Consider the following 26,636-nt stretch of genomic DNA (forward strand, 5'->3'; position numbering starts at 1 on the left):
ACTATAACGTAAATTACACGGACTCCGTCATAATAATATAATACGAATTCTCGTTTCACAGTGAGAGCTAAGTAGATAAAAATAGTTCCTCCTATAAAAATATGCCTTGCAGCCTCATTACACAGTCATTTGTATGATCATAATACTTCATAGATATCAGTTATAGACATTAAATATTATTTGATACTCTTAACACGGGTCAATAGAGAATCGAAACGTTGATTTGAGTTTGTCAAATATCTATGATCAGTCATATCGAAGATATTCTATCATTATCTATGATAGAATATTTAGAATATATTGATAATAACAGTGATAATAACAGTTAGTTATTGACTGTGATCATACTGACCACAGCCAATATCATACTGACCTTAATCAGTATGATATTGTGCAGTGAGGCCCTAAGTGATGAAATCAGATCCATATAAATCCAATATTAATTATTGCTCTCATAAGTTCTTGTTCTTTTATAATGTACTAATTGTATTTGAATTGAGGAACAACACAAGTCTTATTTTGACAATATAAGTTAGCATGACATTGGAATTACGAAATCTCATCGTAAATATACAGGGTCTGTATAAGTAACCGGACTGACCTCAGGATTTTTTTCATTGCCAAAATATATGTACAATATCTCTGTATACATTGAGAAGGTCATCAGTGTATTATGCGAGAGGGGTTGAAGTTTGAAGTTTTTGATGAAAAGTCTTTTCTTTTCATTGCTGGTTATCACTTGTTAATATGTTAATTATTGTTATATTATAATTTTATTCTGTTCTATTCTTATTGAGGGGCTGAACCGAGATAAATTATTTGAAATCATCAACATCGAATTTTCCCGTTCACAGAAAGAACAGCGCAATCATTTCAGAGAGATTAATTATATTGACAGATGTTATCATATCATTGTGAGTAAACAGGAAGTAGGTACACAATAATATGAATATCCCGGTTTAAAATAATTCAAATGGACTTATATTTGATAATAAAATCATCAGTCTATTTCACAAATCACATTCAAAATATCATCAATATTGGACAGTCATAATTATTCCAGATTTTATTCATGAAATCCGACAGATGACTCCCAAACATGAATTATTGAATATCTGATTTACTGCGATGTGTACCGTATTGTGATATTGTATTCCAGTCAATCCGACGTATATTATTGCATGAATAAACGCGTTTAATAACATCATTGTATCTTGGGCCGCTTCATCTGATTCGTGGATAAGCTGCCTACCTCATCTCATCAAATAAACAGGAGTTTATTGTTTGTGATTTCACTGATAAAACAAATATTGGGGAATTCGAATGAATTCTTGGGTGACTTTCAGTTGTGTAACTCAGGTGATCATTTTTCAGGGAGGAGTGATATTGTACTATTATATGATATTCTAATAACTATATGATATGATATTCTAATATAATTGTTAGATATTCTACTGAAAAATAATTATTTCATTTTATTTGTTGACAATTACGTAATTGAGAGGCAAGTAGAATTGAATGACATTTAAGTTTTTGACAGTTTTATTACGTTTTTCTTATATTACTCTGTTTCCGCATCTGACCACATTATTCAAATGAATATAGAATTTTCAAGTGCCTCCGATCTTTTAAGGGCCCCATACACTAGGGAACGTGGATCGGCCAACTTGGTTCGGGGAACCAAGTTCGTGTAGGATTTGCCCACACACTGAAGTGGGGAGAGCGAACAACCGTTCGTTACTTCAGTGTCTTTCGGGGTCTAGAGGCGAGTGTTTCAAAGTTTGCAGCTGCTGTGGGGAAGAAAATATATTGAATATATATAGCCTAGATAGAATATATCGCCCTGTCGGACGAACCGAACAAAGTTTTTAATCCAGATTGAAGACCAAGTTCGTCACGAATTTGTTTCGCGGTCCGCCAATTTACCACATACACTGGGGAATTTGGTTCGCAAGAACCAAGTTCGCCGATCCAAGTTCCCTAGTGTATGGGGCCCTTAAGATTATTTCTTTAATCCGTGCTCTGCAAGGGTCTAATTAAGAACTTGACAAACTGAAAACTTGACGTAATTAAATCTTGAAGGATTGAAAATAGGCCTATAACCATCCACGGTAAATTAAGAATCTATATGCAAAATTTCAAGTTAATCAGTCCAGTAGTTCAGACGTGATAATGCGTTATTCCTGAATGAATGCGTTATCCCCTACATGACTGTATGAAGGTGGGCGCACACAGATCGTCATCGGACGGACGGCACGCATCGGACGGATCGGACGATTAGATTTGATGCACTGTTTTCAATTGGAGTGCGCATACCTATACGATGCGGATAGGTATGCGCAATCCAATTGAAAATAATGCATCAAATAGAATCTTATCGTCCGATCCGTCCGATGCGTGCCGTCCATCCGATGACGATCTGTGTGCGCCTACCTTAGCCGACTCTTTCCTATATTATATTATAGATGTCTATTCTCTGAATGCATTACATTCTCAATCTGATTTGAGCACTGTCTTAATTTCTTCATTTTCAATCAATCACAGATCAGTTTTGAATTCAGTGTGTCGTTAGTGATAACTTGACTCTCTGTAAGAGGAGCTTGAGAACAGAACTAACTCTGAGTAACTATAACTAATCAAATATAGCTAGTTCACTATGGAAAGAGCCTGACTGCCTTATAAAAACTATTGTCAACGATTTATTTATTCAACAAAAATGACAAAACAACTTAATTATAAAATGATTGGAAACGGAAAAAACAGGCTTATAGCCCTTACTAATCCATTCCCGAATTTTGATTGCATATTGGTCCAAAGTAGGTTATGATTCTTCAGCAGTTTTAAACACATACATGAAATATGCATACATGAATTTCAAACACACACACTCTTCTCATGGGGCTACCAACTATAGCACAATCTACCTTCACTTGAAACTTAAGAACTGGTAACGCAAAAGAAACTATATGCAAGCTACTTACAAAAGAAACTATATACAAGAGATCCTATATAAAAGATTAGTCAATTCGAGCGAAGTTGATTAGCAGAATACTAGTAGTTCTGTGAACAGTAGACCTCACGCAGTATTCTCATCCATAAGTACCTGATTGAAACTATGGACCTTATGGAAATACAGCGATAGACTGGCTTCTCCACACTCTGTGTAATCACTAAGTTGGCAACTGACTTATGATGAATAATTCTATAGTCTGGGGCCTGTTTCATAAAAGATACAGGAGAATCACCATTCCAATTACATGCTCAATATAGCCGATAAAATCAGCTGTTCCTGTATTACAGGACTTCTAAATTTTTATGAAACAGGCCCCCTAGTCTGATTTTTACTCTAATATTGGCGTACTAGCCGTCAGGCTCGCTTCGCTCGCCATATCCGTCTAGCCAGGGGGCTCCGCCCCCTGGACCCCCGACTGGATCGCTCCGCTCGCCTGCATTTTTCATTTGAGCATTTTTATCATAATATGTTAGGACAATCCAGTCGGGGGTCAGACTAAACGTCTGGCTAAACGGATATGGCGAGCGAAGCGAGCCTGACGGCTAGTAATATAATATTCCCAGGATTAGTCCAGGCGCTGGCTTACATTGAGCATACATGAGAGAGGCAGAGAATTTGACTTCGGATTATTGTTAGGGGGTCTTTAGTGTATATGAAACTCGATGTCGTCACGTCCCAGGGTGGTCGACAGATTGGGGGGGAGGGGGGTAAGTTGTAAAAAACGCGCGCTTATAAAATAGCCTGTCCTGCAGATACTATTCATAGTACAGCTTTGACTTTTTTCTCAATATTATGTACTTATAACTGGCTTTCAATGTGGTCCTCTACATTTTTGCGATAAACCGCATAGTTTTTCCGCAAAAAAATAAAATATCTCGAAAAATGTATTTTTTTATTATGGACTTTTTGTTATTTCTTGAATATTTAAGTCGTTAGCCGACTTAGAGGAAAAGGTTCCCAATAAACGTTGTAGTCCGTTTCTTCCTGAATTCAATGATATATATAGTTTGGGGGTTACGATCATAGATGCGGTGGTGGGAGGGGGATAAGTAGCACTGTTACGCTGCGGCGCGGTCCTCCCCCATGATTAATGCGCATAGTGGCCTGTCTATCGCATCGCTCCTACTATTCTATGCATTCAAATTATGTATTTCAGGAACGCTATCTTATGTATTTTCGGTCGCTGAACACGATTTTTCAACTCTCAAGCCTCAATAATTGATAATTCTCATCATAATATACAAATTATGGTCAAATTACAAATTTCATCTCATTCTGCAAGGAAACTAAGAAATGACTGTTTGAAATAAACGAAATTTGGGTTTCAAGAAATATATTAAGATAGAAAACGATAATATTTATATGTGTTTATGTTTTATTGTTTTTATTTTAAATTAGTTTATTGTGATGCGCTGCAGGCTACATTATTAATTACACACTGGCCACGCTTACTTGTGATAGTGGTCAGTTAATTTCCAAGAAATGTTTATGGAATTTCTTAGTTCTTTATGGTGAAAATGGAATCCATCATCCATTCATTATCATAATAATTATGTTTAATATGAAAATGTTAAACTTTCGTGAATCTTCAGTTTGTCGTGAACTTTCGAGAAAGTATATCCAATATAATAATATATATAATTATGTCAAATCAAAATGAAATGAAAATTTAAATATTCATTCAAATTATTTCTAACTGTATTATTATAATGGTATTTCACTAACTTTTGATTGATCCATCCATTATGGTATTCCCGCTCAGACTGTTTTGAAATGGTAACAAGTTATTCAGTATAAAAATTTGGGAATAGAATAGTTTTGGGCCATGCCTGTTAATCTTTCCCAAACATATTTATATGATTTATAATTTAATCCACAAATGAATGAATGGATGTATACCTGCACATAGCTAACGTATGGATTATTCCTTTATAGATTCTTGCATGTTACATTAATAAATCTCTGCCACAGATTTAAAAATCAAGTCTCGATGGTTTGGAGAGCATATTATTAGAGTGATTCTTTTACTCTTCTGCTTCTAGTATGTTCACTACATTTATTTGAATTTAGACTATAGACATGAAAAACTATGTACACCTGTATCACTCCATCTTCATTGAGAATTTTCATAACTCTTCTCATCACAAAGTTTCCATAATCTTGCAGCGTATTGAAAGAATTTGTCAACGCTATTTAAGGATCTTGTCAAATCCACAACTAGTTTCACTAATTATTTCATGGGCCAAGTGAGATTAAGCGTTTTTTTCAAATATCCATCAGATGTTGACAGAGATTGCGGTTATTGTAGAAATGCATGCTGTACTAAAACTTCAATGCTGAATTATCTTTAAACAGCTACCTAGTAAAAATGCAGAGATCAGATCTTTTTGTTTTAGAATGAACTAAGACTAGGATTTTTCGTTTGATTGCATCGTGGAGAATGACAGAACTCTGTTTCTTTTTATAGGTGAGAATACACTTTTACAATTTGCCACAACTATGTTCAGATAAAAATCGTTGAAGACCGAATAACTATTTATTTATACATTCAAAAGAGAAACACTGACTGTCTAAAGTTAATGTTTCCTTATTGGAAATTATTTTCTACTTCTGTGGGTATTTTTTTTTCTAGATTTAACACAGACTCCATAACATGGTTTGTGTGATTGAATGAAAAAAGTATGGGTCTTTTCTCGTACAGTTTCTATGTACAATACCAGAGTCCTTCCTTTTGAGCACGAATACAATTCAAGATAATTTAAAGTATGTTACAATAATCAGTCATAAATTTCAAGTAGTCATTGATTTTGCATTGTGATTCTAAAAAAAACTCCACAAATAGCTCCTGACTTCTTTCAAATATACTTTGACAATTTCTCATATTTGAACCGTTCATGAGTCCTTCTTTGTAGTTGTTTCATTGAATTGATTGCTTGCTCTCACACCTGAATTAGACTGATCTCCCCTCAATAGATTTCCAACAGTATTCTCTCCAAATATTTCAGATTCAACAAAGATAACTCCCATTCCACTTCCATTCAAGTATCACCCCAAGACTCAGCCAGATGAAACGTATCTATTCGTAGATATAAGTTACAGAAATCAGTTGATAAAGCTGCGTTTACACCAAAGTTATTAACATAATGTTGATAACTTAATATTTATTAGATTGAACGGAACTTGACAAAACTCATGTTCATCATGTGTATGATAGATTATGTTCAATCAAATAGAATCTATAAAGATTAAGTTATTAACATCTCTTTAATAAATTTGGTGAAAACGAAACATATCACATGGGAGTAATTGGCATTATATCTCTATTTAAAAAAGTACAATATATTTTGTCCAATAGCTTTTTCCACTGAAACCTCAAGGTCAACATTTAAAGTCCAAGAATAGAAAACCAGAAGATCCATTAGAGCATTAATGTTATTATATGAAATTCTAAATAATAATATATTCATGCCACATTTAATCAATTTGTTAAATTTTCATTTTCCATGCAAAAGACCAAGACTTAATATGCTATTTCAAATACCGTTTGTCAGAACCGCTCACCATTTCAATTCCTACCTAAATGGAACAATAGACGAATAGACTAAACCCATTCCTTGATCCCTTCTATGACCGCTACAATACATTCAAGAGATCTAGTGAAAGATTATGCTGCTCAATTGATGAATAAATTATTATTTTTGAGCTCTACTAACTCTCTCTTTCTTCAAATGTTTCTTCTTTCTATATGTATCTTTCATCCTATACCCCTTTACTAACTTTCCGGAATCTAACCCAAAAATCGTTCTCTTCTGACTTTATTAGTTATATACTGAATCGTGATTTATGAAGTGCGATATTTTTTTTTCTTTTTTGTATGTTAATTGTAATGTTATACTATCATCTATGTCATAAGGCTCGTACTGGAGTTTGTCTGTGAGCCTTTCTATGTTTTCTTGGAATAAATAAATAAATTAATAAGATATTCGTGCTTCAATTGTAAATTTATATTGAGAAAATATTTACTCCTGTTACACGGTGCTCTATATGGGGTAGCCTATATTATTTGTTAAACTTACTCCATTTCTTGACTTTCGCAATTCCAAAGTGATCATTGAAATAAAACGAATAATTATTCTCTCTTTATGAGATATTAGTTTTTTATGGACTGAGGAACACAAATAGGATTCCTAACAAGAAACAAGATGGTTTATCATTACAATGTGATCATAAATAATGATAAAGAGATGAAGTTTGTAATTTGACCATAATTGTATATTATGATGAGAATTATCAATTATTGAGGCTTGAGAGTTGAAAAATCGTGTTCAGCGACCGAAAATACATAAGATAGCGTTCCTGAAATACATAATTTGAATGCATAGAATAGTAGGAGCGATGCGATAGACAGGCCACTATGCGCATTAATCATGGGGGAGGACCGCGCCGCAGCGTAACAGTGCTACTTATCCCCCTCCCACCGCCGCATCTATGATCGTAACCCCCAAACTATATATATCATTGAATTCAGGAAGAAACGGACTACAACGTTTATTGGGAACCTTTTCCTCTAAGTCGGCTAACGACTTAAATATTCAAGAAATAACAAAAAGTCCATAATAAAAAAATACATTTTTCGAGATATTTTATTTTTTTGCGGAAAAACTATGCGGTTTATCGCAAAAATGTAGAGGACCACATTGAAAGCCAGTTATAAGTACATAATATTGAGAAAAAAGTCAAAGCTGTACTATGAATAGTATCTGCAGGACAGGCGATTTTATAAGCGCGCGTTTTTTACAACTTACCCCCCTCCCCCCCAATCTGTCGACCACCCTGGGACGTGACGACATCGAGTTTCATATACACTAAAGACCCCCTAACAATAATCCGAAGTCAAATTCTCTGCCTCTCTCATGTATGCTCAATGTAAGCCAGCGCCTGGACTACTCAAGTTGAATGTTAACATCTCTATATTCTAGAATATCATTTGTCATAAAAAGCCGTTATTCTCTCTAGCCGTCTTCAGCTGTCTTCAAAGTTGTTTTACAAAACTTGATCGAGTGAGTGAGTGAGTGAGTGAGTGAGTCAGTCAGTCAGTCAGTCAGTGAGTGAGTGCCATTTCGCTTTTATATATATAGATGAAGGAGGCTCCTTTTTCCTTTTATATTATCCTTGAAATGAAAAATTTCCAAAAACCTTGCATATACGTCGACGCGCAATTAAAAATGATCATACCTGTCAAATTTCATGAAAATCTATTACCGCGTTCCGCCGTAAATGCGCAACATATAAACATTTAAACATTTGAACATTTGAACGTTTGAACGTTTGAACGTTTGAACGTTTGAACGTTTGAACATTTGAACATTTGAACATTTGAACATTTGAACATTTGAACATTTGAACATTTGAACATTTGAACATTTGAACATTTGAACATTTGAACATTTGAACATTTGAACATTTGAACATTTAAACATATAAACATTCAAACATTTAAACATTAAGAGAAATGCCAAACCGTCGACTTGAATCTTAGACTTCACTTCGCTCGGTCAATAACTACAGTATAATTACGCAACTTATTTATAGTGTAGGCTATATCTTTGAAAAAATCATTTGCAAGAACATGAAACCATCAACTTTTATCAGAACAATTCCTGTTTCTACCTTTGGATTGTGTTAACCACATTTTTAATCCGTTTTTATCAACGTAGGGTAGTAGTGTACCAATTATTCTGAGACCCAACCGTCAATCCTTCCATTATTTCCAAGACGTCGTGAAAATAATATTTTTATAGCATCCACAGCTAGGTGAGCGAACTTTATGACCTGAAAGAGAAAAGTCAGCCAATATTTTACTGTAAGTTACGGTCGGATTTGGTCGAGGGTGAGGTTTGAGTCCAATTCGCAATTGCTGGATGAAAAAAGGAAACAATTGCTAAAGCGAGTTTAACGGAGCAATTAGTCAACAATATTAAGAAATTATTAAGCGCTCCGTGACGTCACGCTTGGCGAAAAGGCGCGCTTTACGACTGATTTAAAATTGAATTTCTACTCCAGAAATCATAAACCTTGGTCATTAACCATTTAGCCGTGGCAGCACTGGTTGGAGTGCTAAATCCTGGTTACTTGCGTTTTCAACTTTGCTTTCTCATTTTGTTGTCCTTGTTCTTTCTTCTTCTCGTAGGACTCACCCTCTTTTTTCTCCTTCATATTCTCAGTTTTCATTCACTCCTATTATGTGATGTTTCTATTTTCCTTGGTCTAATCTCTTATCTAATATGTCTCCACTAAAATTCCTCTTTTTGTATTCAATATGATCTAATCAACCCAATGTTCTTCTGTCCCCTTACTTTAATTTCAGTTATTTCCCTCTTCTTCACTCTCCTTTTTCGTTATTCTGTTGTGATTTGATCATTCGTTCCATTTATTTTCTATTCCACTTTTATATCCTATCTTTTTCTCTTTCTATCGATTTCTCATTTATCTTCTCCCCCAGCTTCTTAATATGATTTAATCATCCTAACTTGTTTCCTCTTCTTCTCTTCCTTATTTTAACTCCAGTTATTTCCCTCTTCTCCACTTTCATTTTCTGCTCTTATGCTGTAATTTCATTTCATTCGTTTCATTTATTCTCTATTCCAATTTTATCTCCGTATTTCTCTCTTTTTCTATCAATTTCTCAACTCGCTGTTTCTTTCTATCCTTCATTTCCTCCCTGTTGCATTCCCTGTTTCTCCTCTGACCATTTCCATTTGTTTGAACGAAGGAAGTAAGTCCCCCACTCATGTGTCCAGTAACTCTTCTCCTTCTCATTATCCTTCTTCTTCTGCTTCTTCTCCTTCTTCTTCTTCTTGCTCTCTTTCTCCCGCCACTTGTGGTCTTCCTACATACTTATTCTTCTTCTCAATCCTACAAATCCTTTCTACCATTCATTTTCTCTACCTATCCTATCCTGAAAATCTTCCTTTCACTCTTTTACTTCCGACATTTTCATATTTCTTCTCTTTTCTATTACATTCTATTCTTCATTCTCTCCGGTTCATTACTTTCTTTCTTATATTTCTTCCTATATTCAATATTCTTACTCAATTTATTCCTCCTTTCCCATTCCTGAAATCCTCTTTCTCCTACTTCCACTCTTTTCTTTTATTTACGTTCTCTTCATTATTTCCCTTTCTTTGTTTCTTTCTCATCCTCTCCATTCACTCCTAATTCTTCCCGATATCTTGGTATTGTAGGACAACTTTCTCTCACTCACTATCCATCTCTCTTCTTCACTTATCCACACCCTCATTCCCTTGCAAACAAAAAGCTTAATTAGTCGACGCCCGTGAAATATGTCATGTTTACTGCTCCCGAGTCCCTTTCCCTAAATCCACCCTGATCTGGGACCCCTAAACTTACCCCTTTCTTTCAAATCCCATTCTTTCCTTTTTAGAGCGAAATTATCACGTCTATTACTGTTGCCCTTCAACTCAAAATAACGTTTGGTCGTAACAGTTACTCGAGATAACACTTTCAAGGCGTGAAAAACCTTTTTTTCGAACATTATGTTTAGAAAAACGTAGTTGTCTACCAAGTTCGTAAACAAGTTGATGACGGCTGGTCACAGACCTGTTTACAAAACAAACGTTATTACGATAAATATAGTAAATTAACGTTTAATTATTATACAATATACAATCGTTAAACGTGGATAGAGTGATGTCAAAAAGCAAGACAGCCATTTTCACTCTCTGATAACATCCATGACATCATCATTAGAGGAGCTGTGATGAAATTTGTTTGTCTGTAACATTGACAAGTGTCAAGCAATTAAAATGACTTGAGTTTTGAAGAAACGGCTATAAAAATGATTTACTGTGTGATGCTGAAATGAACACGAAACATTTGGTATAGCTATTGACAGAATACTTGACACTAAAAATTGTTATCTGTCTTTGTTCTAGGTCCATGTTTTCTATTATTTTCATCTCGTCTTGTCTGTTTAATATTTTATTAAATTGTTGTCTTTGGTCTATCAAGGACGTAACTCAAGAAATCGAATAGCTCTTGTCAATTGAAGTGAACAAAATAGCATTAATTGTTTTCAAACTTTCTTCTTTTTGGAGTGGATAATCTATATTATATATAAAAGCGAAATGGCAATCACTGACTGACTGACTCACTCACTCGCAGAACTAAAAATCTACCGGACCAAAAACGTTCAAATTTCGTAGGTATGTTCAGTTGGCCCTTTAGAGGCGCACTAAGAAATCTTTTGGCAATATTGCAACTCTGAGGGTGGTTTTTAAGGGTTTGAAGTTCGTCTTTTAGCATGTATATTTTTCTTATTCTTTTCAGGCCCGGCCCCAGGGGTGGGCGGACCGGGCGGCCGCCCAGGGCGGCAGATTTTTGGGAGCGGCAAATTTTAAGGAACGGAAAATTTTAAAATACAAACAAATAATAAATTCATAATATTAGATGTGAATTATAGTAGATAGTAGAATTATATAGGAAGCTTTTCCAAATTCAAGCTAATGAAGACATATAAGATCAACAATGTCCCAGGAGCATCTGAGTGGTCTAGCGAACATAAAATAGCTCAGTCCCTAGATATTGAAGAATTGGAGATGTAATTTTTCTATGCAAAGGTCAGACGAGCTCTACTTAATCAAACAGGTGTGTTAAACAAACTCGTGTTGTAGCAATTGGAGATTTAATTACTCAGCAAGTTAAGTAGGCCTAATACTTTCTTGCAGTCTCTTGATTTAAAACTACCGTCTTAATTATGTTTTCTAATTGTGTACCGTATCTGTTCCAAACATAAAAATAGTTTAATCAGATATTTTGTGTTACTGTTCCCCAATATTTATATTTGTCAAAATATTTTTGTTTAAATGTCATTTTTAACTTGAACAGCTGGTAACCTTCGGGCAAATTTTTAAGTAAACAATTAGACGGGATTCCTTTGGGGGAGGGGGTTTTTGCCGATTTCGCCCAGGGCGGCAAAGTCCCTAGGGCCGTGCCTGATTCTCTTAATTATAATTGAAAAATGTCCATACCATATGTTAATATAGAACTATAATCTAGAGAGAGTACCTCTTCGAAACAGTTGTTAACTGGTAACTAAATTAATAATTTTGTCAGGTTGGCATTAAGTTGAGTAGACTTTGTTAGGTTAGCACCAAGTTGAAGATTGAAATGCATTTATCGCGTAAAAATTGATTGGGCACTGCTACTTCAATCAGAGCTATTCCTGGGAATATTATATTACTAGCCGTCAGGTTCGCTTCGCTCGGCATATCCGTTTAGCCAGACGTTTAGTCTGGACCCCCGACTGGATCGTCCTTACATATATGATCGCCCTACAAATGAAAAATGCATTCTTGGACGATCCAGTCGGGGGTCCAGACGGTGCTAGACGGATATGGCGAGCGAAGCGAGCCTGACGGCTAGTTATTGATAATTCTGTCAATGGAAGAATCAGATAGACAGCTGTTGTTTTAGGAGTGAGTTTGAGTTTCTTTTCAAGTTTTGAAAATTATTTTCGATTATCAATACAGTATTTTTCAGTTATTATTGACGATTTAGTGAAGTATTCTTATTTAATTTGGTTTCCAACTTTCCTAAATTCTGAATTCCTAGTTTATAAATATTATGGACTCGAAATAGGACAAAATCATGAAGTGTAAACATAACCTTTTTTTGGACAATTTCTAACTAAATTTGGGAAAGGAACAGTTTTGGGCTTTAAGCCTGTTGTTCCTTCCCCAATCATTCATAATTGAGAATTATATTGTATAAAGTATCAATGTATAAATAAATAAATTAATTAATTGATTAATAAATTAATAAATATAAATGAATAAATAAATGTATAAATAATAATATTCAACACTGTATACGCTCTCTGTCGAGTCTTTCTTAAGGTACAGACTTATACGCCACAAACACGCGCATATCACTTCTCATCAGCTGATACTGTTCTCATTATATCTGCATTTGTACAGAAACAGTAAGATACAGATATAATAAACCATAGCATCAGCTGATGAAGAGTGAAATGCGCGTGTTCGTGGCGCATAAGTATGTACGCATCTTGAAAATTGGGACTGAGATTTATGTGAATCCGATCCTTAATTTTCTCCTCTTAATGTAGAAAAAAGGAGAGGAGGAAGAAGATAAAGGAGAAGAAGAAGAAGAAGAAGAAGCAGAAGGAGGAGAAGAAGGAGGGGAAGAAGGAGAAAATTGATGAAGAGGAAGGACATAATGATGAAATGATTATGTGATCTCATTGGTTTTTGAATATCTTATAGCTTATCGTCTACTCACCTTTGCCTATAACCTTCACTCATTCTACTACTGTCTATCTATTAGGATTATTCTGTTGACAAGCTACTAAATAGTATATTTCGCACCTAGGGCCGAAAATGAGACTTTTCCGGCTCGAAATCGGTTTTCAAGTCCGAGGCCGTAGGCCGAGGACTAGAAAAGATTGAGAGCTGGAAAAACATTTTTGCCCGTGGTGCGAACGCTATTTTTCGCCACACACAAAAATAAACAATATATATATATATTGTCACAAAGTGAATTTTTGTGACAGATGGAGAGCCGTCGTCCAGCATAAAATTAGCGAAATTATTCTGTTTTAGAATAAGAATAGGGTCGACTTCCAGATATATCTTGTTGGACTTGTAGTAGTGTATGCCCATCATCACCATCGTCGCCAACCCCTATAAATCATCAGCAACAGATTCATCATAACCAGAAATTTCCAGATCTTGTTTACCACTCTGAGCGTTCTCGTATTTTGTATTGCATTAGCAGCATCCGTATCATCAAAACGATAAGCGACTACCGAGTTGAGTCGGTATCGTTCTTCTTGTAATTTCTGGTGAGAAATATTGTTTACCGGCCTGATTTAGTGTAGCAATTAGTATCATTGTCATCATTAGCTGCACCCTTAGCATCAGCACTAGTGGATTCAAACCCTGTCACATGACCAGTGGCGTGATCGTCTTTTCAGACTCCCATTGGTCGGCAATCTCTTTTCCCCCGGCCTCCTAATTTTCAGCGACCTGGTGCTGCTTCAAGAAGACCTGGGAGAGAAGCAGTTGTTCGGTGAATGGGTTTGTGTACGGCTGCGTTCCGAGCGGCGCTCCCAATAGTGGTGTACTAGAGGGTTAATATTCTATTCTGTATTTTAGTGAATGGAATATTGTATGTCGAGTTGCCGACTGTTTGAAGGTGGATTTTCCTGGGGGATTCTCTGTCCTTGTAGGTTTCATTTAGGGCAGTTGTTCAGTGAACGGGTTGGTGTACAGCTGCGTTTGGAGCGGCGCTCCTAATAGTGGTGTACTAGAGGGTTAATATTCTGTTCTGTATTTTAGTGAATGGAATATTGTATGTCGAATTGCCGACTGTATTTGAAGGTGGATTTTCCTGGGGGATTCTCTGTCCTTGTAGGTTTCATTTAGGGCAGTTGTTCGGTGGTTGAGCGTGAGATTGGGTCGCGAATCTTCTCTCCTTACGACGTTACCGATACTAATTATTATTCTATTTTGTGTTAACATAGAATATTGTAGGTCGAGTTCTGGGCAACTCGGAGTTAGAACTCCCTTGTGGGTTTTTCTTTCTTGTCAGCTATTTATCCTAAATTCATATCACTGGGGGTGAACGTGTTATCCTTGGTTTGAAACCTGTAAGGAATCTCAAGTTTGTGCTACAAATAGTTGAGTGGGAAATTTAGCTAGGCTCTTATAGCAGATTATTTCTGAGGGCTTAATTCTTAAGTCCCGACTCTGTCGCTTCACGACGTTTAAGTTTAGTGCGAGAATTTGTTCGCTATTCTCCGTATTTGGTCCTGCAGTGATTTGGGTAACTGTATGTTAGGACTGGTCACTTGTGTGCATTTCCTCTTCTGTAATAAGGTAATCTCAGTTTTAGAGGTGTATTTTCCTTATTTAATTTTCATATCATCAGGTGGCCCTATATTTTAACTTATTTAGCAAATTCAGACTTGCTGTAATTCCAAGTAGGAAAAGCCCAATCCTTTTCCTAGAGAACTCAGGTGCAGCTTGAGCTCGTCCTTGTCGAAGTTTCTAGACTGCGACATCCTTTCTCTTTCTCTCTCTTAACTTTCCCTATTCTATAATCCTTCTAGCTCTCAGGTACAGCTTGAGGACTTCCTCGCCGAAGTTTCTAGACTGCGGCATTCTTTCTCTTTCTCTCTCTCAACTTTCCCTATTCTAAAATCCTTCTTGCTCTCAGGTACAGCTTGAGAACGTCCTTGTTGAAGTCACAGACTGCAACACTTCCTGCTCTCAGGTGCAGCTTGAGAACGTCCTTGTCGAAGTTCCCAGACTGCGACGCTTCCTGCTCTCAGGTACAGCTTGAGAACGTCCTTGCCGAAGTCCCCAGACTGCGGCATCCTTTCTCTCTCTCTCTCTCTCAACTTTTCCTATTCTATAATCCTTCTAGCTCTCAGGTACAGCTTGAGGACTTCCTCGCCGAAGTTTCTAGACTGCGGCATCCTTTCTCTTTTTCTCTCAACTTTCCCTATTCTAAAATCCTTCTTGCTCTCAGGTACAGCTTGAGAACGTCCTTGTTGAAGTCACAGACTGCAACACTTCCTGCTCTCAGGTACAGCTTGAGAACGTCCTTGTCGAAGTTCCCAGACTGCGACGCTTCCTGCTCTCAGGTACAGCTTGAGAACGTCCTTGTTGAAGTCACAGACTGCAACGCTTCCTGCTCTCAGGTACAACTTGAGAACGTCCTTGTCGAAGTCCCCAGACTGCGACGTCCTTTCTTTTTCTCTCTCAACTTTCCCTATTCTAAAATCCTTCTAGCTCTCAGGTACAGCTTGAGGACTTCCTCGCCGAAGTTTCTAGACTGCGGCATCCTCTCTCTTTCTTCCTCTTAATTTTTCCTACCCTGTTCAGCGCGAGATCTCAGTTCCAGACTAGAGATCGTCCCCGTCGTGGTCCTCAGACCAGCGAGAGGTGTAGGAAACCTTGTGTAGAGCAGGATCTCAGTTACAGATTAGAGATCGACCCAGTCGCGGTCCTCAGACCAGCGAGAAGCTTAGGAGAATCCTTGTAAACCTTTCCCCATGCTCTCACAATAGTCGACATACTGACTACTAATTTAAAAGCGTTTCGGACGATTGAGAGTGATTCCCATACCCTTAAGGGCAGTCACAGATTGGCCCTTAATAACCGGCGCGCAGTCATCACATTAGCGCGGAAATCCTGTTTAGCAGTTTCAGAATTGCTGAAAATCCTTTCGCAGCTGCAGGCTCGCGATTCAGAAATCCGACACCCGAAACCTTATCCTCTAAACTTTAATTGCCACATAATTGAAATTGATATACTGTATTTAGCTAGCAGGTCCAGCTTGCTGAGAGCTAGAGCGCAATTCTCCGATTGCAGATTATTGAGCAGATATTTATTTGCTGTAGAGAATAATAATCTTATTATTGATTCTCTGTTCCCTATACCCTATACCGTTTACCTCATACCCTGCACCCTACTCTCTATAGCTTACACCCTATACCGTGCTCTATTTGACGATATCTTAAATATCACTAACAACTCCATAGTTCCGCCATACCGTTACTCCATAGCCTTCACCTTAGACCCCATAGAAAAACCACATCCCGGGCTTGCAGGTACAGCTTGCTCGCCGTCAATTCGTAGTTGGCTCAGATTGCGTACTACCTTTATAAATAGAATTATTGGTAGAGATCTGATAGTCAGATCCGTCTCCTTGTATAGGGTTATCATATTCTCCCTTAACACCCACCCTGTATTCCAAAGGCCGAGGGCCGAATCAGCCAGCAACGGCACGGACAAACACTCTTCCCCTGAAATTAAAAATCTCGCGAAAGAAGCAGAGGGTAAAGAATCAGGATAGAGGGAGAAGTGTAGGTCCGATAACTCCACCTGTCAGTACGGCTACTGACCCCGACCCATGTCCGACTGTAGCTAGTCCGTCTCGTAGCAATACTTCGCAATTATTAGGAAACCTAGAGGGTGGAATAGGACATTCTAATAATATATTATTATATATATATATTTTTTTTTTATATATATGAGAATAATTGTTTATTAAGCACTTCCGAAAGCAAAAGTGGAAGGTCATAGCTCTAGCAAACCTGAGGTAATCTGAATATCAGGAAATTGTCCAAGTATTTTTATTTTTTATTCTGATTTGTTTAAATAACCTAAAAGATTATGTTCAATTATGTTGGAAGTTGAGTTTATACTTTTTATTCTTTCAAATGACAATAAGATGATATTACTATGAATGTTTTGATTCTTGAATAATGAACACAAAATGAAAAGTTTTTTGATCAGCTGTTTTAGCGCACTTGAAATTTGGACAATCTGGATGTCAACAATGCTTGTTATCGTCGACTGCGGAAGTTGAGGTTAGAAGTCCTATCCTACTCTGAAAATCGAATCTGAATAGTTTATAATATCTTATTTGTATTTCATTCATCCAAATAAAATGATAGTATCTTATTGCAGAATATTTTATTCAATTCTAGAAGCATAAACTAATTCCGTTCCATAAACCATTTTGTAAACACGTTCACATCAGATCAGAATCAGCTGACTTCAAGGTTATTTTACAGCCCTAGGGCCGTAAAACTTTTACCGGCCTGGCCAGAAAACAATCATTTTCGGCCTCCATATGACGTACGAAAACCAGCTCATTACATCCAAGTGGGGCGAAAATAAATATTTCTTTCTGAAGAAGATCTACTCCTCCAATATTGGGAAATATTAGGAAGTAATAGGAAATAACATCCTAGTGTAGCAGCATATTCAAGCCACTTGAATAAACAAGTGAATGTTTTTGAAAGTGATTGATTCCAGCAATAAACCATGCATGACTGCAAGATTGCATTCAAGTGTTAAATCCCACCTGACAGCGTATTCAAGGCAGTGAAATAATCTTCATAACACATTCACAAAACGCTTTTAAGCAGGACAAATGATGCCCAAAATATTATGATTCTAATCTGGAGGGTCAGCTCTTTCTGTTTTCATTCTTTAGGTGCGAGTAAAACAAAACATACCTCCTACAAAGAAGGGACATCGGGAAATGAAACTGTGAGAAGGACGGGAAAGAGAGAAATAGTAGGGAAGGATAAAGATGGAAGACAGGTAGAAAGTGAGGGAGGATTGAGGAGGAGGTTATGAGAGGAGAATAAGGTGAGAGGACAGTGTTAGGAAGGAAGAGAGACAAGGACAGAGAGAGGAAAGAGGAATGGAAATGGATGGAGGAGTGGAGAAAAAGAGAGAGAATGAAAGAGTGGGGAATGGAAATAGTGAGAGGAGGAGGAGGAGGAGGAGGAGGAGGAGGAGAGAGAGAGAGATAGAGGATGAAGGAGGGAGGCAGGAGAAGTGAGAAGGAAAGAGTGAAAGGATAAAGGAGAGAAAGAGTCGATGAAATAATACACGCTATCATATGCATAAGCCGCTTTACTCCTTAATCCAGCCGTTTTTCAAAGATTATTCCAAAAGGCCAGTCATTTATTTTTGGTAGCTTTTTCTGTACTTTATTTATCAGCTAGGGATTAGATGAGTTCTCTCACGATCCGTATTGTGTTCTTGCATAATTTTATCATTCTACAGATTTAATTCAAAAGGTTTTAAATATGCCATGCTCACTGTTTTATAGACGATATCAGAATATTTTCAATGGTTGCAGAGTTTTGGGTTGAATTTTGAATTTTTTCATTATAAATGTAGAGCAACGTGATATTTAATCTCACAAGATATTTTGATTCAATAGGAATCTTAATATCAACTCAAATCAAACAAAAATTTTTATTCACAATACAAACAGTTGAGGGTCCTGCCAAACCCAAAGGTTTTTCGGCGGGTGCCCAGTTACAAGAAAAAAAGCATGTGTAATACTGTTCTTGTACGATATATTATATCGGCAGAAAAATAAGAAAAGTGTGTTTCTATAACTGGAAAGAGTCTGATATCACCTATATTCCAAGAATAAAAATTGTTCATGAGTAATCTATATGATAATGGGGAATCTATATGATAATGATGATGAAATATGAAAGATGGTCTGCAGTTTTAAGTTGGCTATGGAATAGTATGACCTGTTTGTAAAAATAAAAAAAAAAACAGAGAAGTGAGACATCTATAGTTTAGTGATTTGGAAACCAGTTGTCTCAAAAAATAAAATTTGAGTTATAATTTTTCCTCAATAAAGGAGACGATAAAGAACAGTTTTAAAAAAATTCAGATTGATATCTTGAAAAATAACTGAGTTATGCCTATTCAAACATAAAAAAAACAGGGCAATGTTATAACTCTATAACGAAAACTGGTCCCTTTTCTGCAACATTACATGTGCTCATATAATCGACGAAAGACTCGACTTTTCAATTGATTCCGACCAACAAAGGGAATGTTACTGCATGATAATCGATTGAAAACTCAAAATCGATATTCTTGGCCCTAATCTCTATTATTGTCTGCCCTGAACATTTTACTCTTCCGACAACTGGTCCCTTTTTGCTTTCCACATCACTAAAATAAAGGAAAGAGTTGGCTTATACACGTACGGGATAGGACATTTACGAATTGTGCATCATCACGTCTGAACCACTGGACTGATTAACTTGAAAATTTGTATATAGATTCTTAATTTACCAATGATGTTCAAAGGCCTATTTTAAATTTATTAATTCATTTATTCATTGGATAGCATATTGACCATAGAATAGGATATTTGAATAAATTATTATTACACATAACAAATCATAAATAGCAGCTGAATGTGAGTCGGAAAAGAAGAAACATGAAAAGAAGAAACTATTGCCCAAAACTTCTTCAATTTCCTAATTTTGTCTTAAATTGTCCAAACATTATGTAGGTTATGTTCATTTCAATTTATACACTAAATCATCAATCTGAATGTACAAAAATTCTTCAAGATGAAGAAGGTTAAGTTTTCAGTTTGTCAAGTTTCTAATTCGACGCTAGCGGAGAACGAGTTACCTGCTAGTGTTTAATAAATTTATACTTTTTAAAACTTTTGAAATATTCAGAGAGAATTTTCTTCTTTGAAACTATTCAATTCTACATCAAAAGTGAGTGAGTGGAGTAAAGTATTACAAAAATAGAGTAGGAATAATAAAAAGGATTGGATGTGATGTAGATCAAGGTAGAGAAAATCAAATTCAAGAACAGGACATGTGTAAAGTAAAAGTAAGACATTGCCAAAAAAATGTGGGAGAATAATAATAATATCGAGTGACCTGGCTGGCTCAGGTCTGGTGTCAGAGTTTTCAGGTCGCACCTGATCAAATTCAGGGTCAATGTGAGAGAAAATGAAAATGGGGAAAAAATTAAATTAGTATGGTTTTTGTTGGTGGGGAGTCCCTTGCGGGAAGGTCCCACCTCGCCTGAATATATAATTTTAGTCGTCAATGGGGCTAAAATGGGAAAAATCAAAATGAAAATGGGAAGAATCAACGCAAGAGATATAGAATAAAACAGTACCTGAAGAATACGGAAGTAATGATAATAAGAAAAATCAAGAACAAGAGGAGGAAAGTAAGACAATACGAAAAGAAAATACAAGTAAGTAATGATAATAAGAAGCAGGGGATGCTGTTGCCTGCATTCGGCCCTATCTTATTAATCTTAATAGCGACTCCCGTGAGACGTCATTTGTACTACTTAAACTGTTTTAATTATCCTTTTAGATTGTCTGGAAATAGCAGAAAATTAATTACGGCAACGAATGAATATAAATCACATTCTGCGGCTTTTCGAAGAGGGCTGAGATTCTGTGGTCTGAGAAGAACTGAGTTACCCCTGTTTTCTTTTCGTCTCATTCATCCTTGTCAAACTTCTATCTCCTTTCCTTCTTCTAACCCTTTCCTGTTCTTCATCCTTTATTGTATATCATCTTCCTGTACCTTACTGGATCTTTTCTATATTTTTACATCCTTCCTCTTTTCCTTCTTCCTCTTTCATTAGTCTCTTCCCCGTCTCCAGTCTTTTCGTCTCATTCATCCTTGTCAAACTTCTATCTTCTCTCCTTCTTCTAACTCCTTTACTGTTTCTCCATCCTTTATTGTATATCATCTTCCTGTACCTCACTGGATGTTATTTATTTTTAAATCCTTCCTCTTTTCCTTCTTCCTCTTTCATTAGTCTCTTCCCCGTCTCCAGTCTTTTCGTCTCATTCATCCTTGTCAAACTTCTATCTTCTCTCCTTCTTCTAACTCCTTTACTGTTTCTCCATCCTTTATTGTATATCATCTTCCTGTACCTCACTCGATCTTCTATATATTTCTACTCCCTTCCTCTTTTCCTTTTCCTCATTCATTTGTATTTTATCCGTCTTCATTCGCTCTTTTTGTTTTTTTCTGACTTTCTTTCTCTTCTTCCCATCCTGCAACACCCCTTTATCCCATCTAATGACCCTAATGTTTAATTACGTTCCTATCCTTGCACTTCTTTCCCCACTACAGTACAAGGTAGCCCTTTCTTCTCTCAATTTCCTTCTTTTTTGCTCTTAATACTCCATATTTTTAGTTTTATAAAAAATATCTATTCCCATCCAATCTCCAAGTCTCTTTCTCATATACTTTATTTCTTTTTCTTTCGTTTGTCTTATCAACTCAAAATTTTTCGTTTTATAAATATCTATTCCCATCCAATCTCCTCGTCTCTTTACCATATACTTTATTTCTTTTTCTTTCTTTTGTGTTCCAACTTCTTTTGTGATCTTATCAATTTTTATCTTATCACTTGTCTCATCTTATGAATTCTCAACTCCACTCTATATACTCTCCAGCTCGTTTTCCTTATTATTCTTCTCCACATAGTTTTCATCCTTTCATTTTCCTGTAGTGATCTTATTTTGCACCTCTTTATGTTTCATTTCCTTTTTCCTTACTTTTCATATAAATTTCTTTTTGACCTCTTCCCGCTTCTCTTCTCCATTCTCCTCCTTGTCCTCCTTCTTCTCCTCCTTCTCCTCCTTCTCCTCCTTCTCCTCCTTCTCCTCCTTCTCCTCCTTCTCCTCCTTCTTCTCCTCCTACTCCTCTTTCTCCTCCTTCTCCTCCTTGTCCTTCTACTTCTCCTTCTTCCCCTCCTCCTCCTGCTCTTACTTCTCCTCCTACTATTAATCCTCCTCTACTCCTCCTCCACCACCCCCTCTGATTTCTCACTTCTCTTCTATCCTATTACTCTTATTTTATGTTTCTTCCCATGATAATTTCTCTCCTACACTTCCTGTAACTTCTTTCCCTATCTCTCACTTGCCTGTACTGTACTTCACCCCCTCTCACTCCAACTCCAACAATTCACGCTTTTTAAAGTCAACCCTACCCCTCAAATCTCGAACTCATCCCCCTCCCACCGGATTCATGGTCCCACTTGCAAGGAATGCAACAACCCCTCCCTTGAATGCCCCTTATTATATTCTCCAAAGAAGCTTAATTTTCACCCCCCTCTGCCTCCCATCCCTTTGTCATTGCTGCTCCTTTCTTTGTCACTGACAAGTTTATTAATTAAAAAATATTGTTTCGTTGGCATGCTGCTTTTTTCCAAGTAAGTTTGAGGCTGGATGCTCGTCGTTAAGAATATAAAGCGGAGAAATCTGATACAGATTGAAAGACAATCGCTTCTTCTTGCTTTGACTGAGTTTTCAAAATGTAGGAGACTGGGCTCTGGAGGATGAAAAACGTTGGGTCTTATGTAGTTCGAGTTCTACTATACATATATAGAGGAGAGTTTCAAGAATTGATGATTAGAGTCAATGATAAGTCAATTAGAGAATGATACAATGATTAATTTCAAAGACCTTAAAGAGATATAGACCCACAATGCCTATGCCCAAAGTTAGTAGACAGAAGGTTGGTCACTCATCTATAGTATTTTAGTTGAAATGCAATTGGAGTGGGGGAACTGCAGTCGTGACGTAGGCTGTAGTACAGAGTAGGCAGAATATCGCATTCTTGAGAATCATACGGTGACGTATAGTCAAATTATATAACACAAAACATTTTTTGACATGCAAGATTTTTGTTTCTGCTTTACAATAATTATCAAAACATTTGAATAATACAAGTATTTTGCCATATAAAAGCAAAAAACCCCACCTCCTAACATTCCCTTTCAAATCCTTAAGGTTTCTTCATCTTCTAGGTCGTGTTTATATTTTGTAGTTTGGCTATACATCAGCTTGTGAATTTCGGGGATGAGATATTTTGATTCTCGTAGAACATGTGCTCGATACCAGCATAATGTTCAGTGCATTTATATGAATGAAATTCTTCGGATTTATTGGGATCGGTTTATCGGATTATTGCAATGCATTGGTTTATCAAGATTTTTTATGGGTTAATCTGAAATTATAATAGTATAACGTTGTCTACTAACGCTTTTCCAGCTTATTAGGTAACTTTTTCGTGTCACGTTTTTAGATTCTTGAAAAACTTTCAACTTAACTTTATTAATATATGTTGAATGAACTTGAAGTATTCAACAACATCATTAGAATCAGTGATTCAATCGCTATAAGTATGGAGAATTTTTAAGTTCTAGGTCAATCTTGAGGGGATTAAACGACGATGTATTTGAAGATACAGTGAATAAACTGTATGCTCAGTGTGGTTACTCTTATCACTTTTTTACTACACGCTGGCGTTTCCCCCACCACTTCGAATCTTTCACCTGTGAGTGATCAACCTTCTGTCTACTAACGTTGGCCTATGCCTTCCCAATGATAGCTCTTACTTGAAATTGAAGGCCGACATTGGGGTATTTTAGCACGAGATATTATATATTATTTATTTGTAATACTATAGATCACAAAGGCATTGGCGGCATTGGTATGTAATAATCTTATGGGTTGCCCCCTCAATGGCGGATTTCAATTCCAAATACGACACTAGCGCTGCATGTGAGTCTATGCATCTTTAAGGTCTTTGATTAATTTAGTTTTCATCCAGCAATGTACAAAGTATTTATTTAGCACATAACGTTTCAAATTGATTTGTTCATGGAAATATGGAGAACCAATAGAAAAATTCCGGTAATTCTATAATTTCAAATTTTAGATTAAATAACACGTATGGCTTAAGCGTTAAACTGAATTGAACAATTGAGAAAATTATGGAATAAACTGGTCGATATCATAGAATAAGCTAAGACAATTCAGAAAAGAATATGAAACTGAAACATTGTTTCGATCGGTTGATTTGATTACTACTTTACCCTTGAACTACTTTACTTGTTTTCTTGGATTACTTCCCTTAAAATAGAGTTACAATAGTTTGTAAACAAATGGCATTTTCTTGGTATAGATTATCCTCCTCAGAAATCATGTATCATGCAACAAAATTGAAATACCACAAAAGTACCAATACCATTCGAGTTAACGATAGTCTGTTTCTACCGCGACTTCTTTTAAATTTGACATTTTCTTGTTTTCTATGACCCATGAATCCTTTTGGTATCACCATTGTTTTCTCCGTATTGAACTAACTTTATAACTGGTGAAATGCATTGGAATAACCACAAATCACGTGATTTCCAACCCAATTTCAAAACATCTATCGAATATCAACAATCAGTATTGTTGAAGATAACACTGATCAATTGATACTTGTATTTACAGTAGAATTCCAATTATCCGAGCTCCGACTAACCGAATCGCCTTCAAAAAAAATTTGTCCAAAAACTTCCAAGTGCGCTATTGTCCTTCCCTCCACGAGGTCAGTGTAGGCACAAAATGAGGTATAATGTTTAAAAAATCTGGTGTGGTACACTCACACAACTTTCCTTGCTCATATTTGAAACTACGATCTGTATATGTGTATATATAATCGTTTTCAGAGTACTTTTTCTTTGTGTGAATTGTAAAATTCGATGATTTTTTTAGTTGTCATTTTTTTAAAGTCGTCAAAACAGCTGTTCTACAGATGAAATATCTCGACTATGTGTTCTTTTTATGAACTGCGCTACCTACCTACCTCCCAAGGATGGGGTGGACCCCCATTGGATTCCCAGAAAGAAGACTCATGCCAGTTGATAGAGCTGATGAATAACAGAGTAGGAATTTGAAAAAAATCGGTTATTTTTGATAAAATCTTGAAAAACATGGTTTTTTAGTAATCGTCCGCCATTTTTCTCAAGAATATTACGGAGCTCCTGCAATTTTCCCAGACAGAAAACTCATGTCATTTGATAGGGCTTATAAATGGTATAAATTTGAAGAAAATCGTTAGAGCCGTTTTCGAGAAAACCGTGGAAAAACATGGTTTCTTAGTCATTATCCGCCATTTTTATCAAGAATAACACGGAGCTCATGGAATTTTCCCAGAAATGACTCATGCCAGTTGATAGTGCCTATGAGATCTCAAGTTATCATATGGATATCTCAAGAAAATTCCATGGTATGAAATTGAAGAAAATCGTTAGAGCCGTTTTCGAGAAAACCGTGAAAAAACCAGGATTTTTAGTAATTATCCGCCATTCTTCTCAAGAATATTACGGAGCTCCTGGAATTTTCCCAGAAATGAGACTCATCCAGTTGATAGGGCTTATAAATAGCTGTCCATGGTATAAATTTGAAGAAAATCGTTAGAGCCGTTTTCGAGAAAACCGTGAAAAACATGGTTTTTTAGTCATTATCCGCCATTTTTCTCAAGAATATTACGGAGCTCCTGAAATTTTCCCAGAAATGAGACTCATGTCAGTTGATAGGGCTTATAAATATCTATCCATGATATAAATTTGAAGAAAATCGTTAGAGCCGTTTTCGAGAAAAACGTGAAAAACATGGTTTTTTAGTAATTATCCGCCATTTTTTCCGCCATCTTGAATTGAATTTTATTGAATTTCTTATTGTCGCATCCTCATGGTATAAGGACCTCGAGTTTAAAATTTCAAGTCAATCGGTTAATTAGGAATGGAGTTATCGTGTTCACAGACATACACACATACACACATACACACACACACACACATACACACACACACACACACACACAGACCAACACCCAAAAATCATGTATAGAAAACTTGAAATTGGGGTACCTTATTTTTTTTTGGAAAGCAATACTTTCCTTACCTATGGTAGTAGGGCAAGGAAAGTAAAAACAATGATTTTATCCGAATATTTGATTATCCAAATGGGTCCCGGTCCCCCATTAATTCGGATAATTGGAGCTCTACTGTATGTTAATTTATATCTCATGTTATGTTAAATCTATTTATTTCCATTTTCAACCCATTTTGGAGTTTAGTATCCTCAAACTATTTGTATCTTGTAATTTTGGAATTGTTAAACAGAATAAATTAGCTAGAAAAAATCTCCAACAGATAAGCACTGACAAATTTCTGGGAACTGCATCAAGTTTGAGCATAATAAGATTTAATGTTTTCTAAACAAAGTTTGTAGGTTAAATTGATATCAATGTTTAAAACAAACAACAAAAATAACGAGAAAAGAAAGTCTATTAGTTTGGAGTTATCTGAGTTGCTATAGAGCAATTACTAGAATTCTGCGTCAATTTTGTTTCCTGATTTCTACATGATCCACTCTTTTGGTTCACCCGCTCTATTTTAAATACTCTCAA

Source organism: Nilaparvata lugens, chromosome 6 (assembly GCF_014356525.2).
Source record: "Nilaparvata lugens isolate BPH chromosome 6, ASM1435652v1, whole genome shotgun sequence".
NCBI classification, from domain to species: domain Eukaryota; kingdom Metazoa; phylum Arthropoda; class Insecta; order Hemiptera; family Delphacidae; genus Nilaparvata; species Nilaparvata lugens.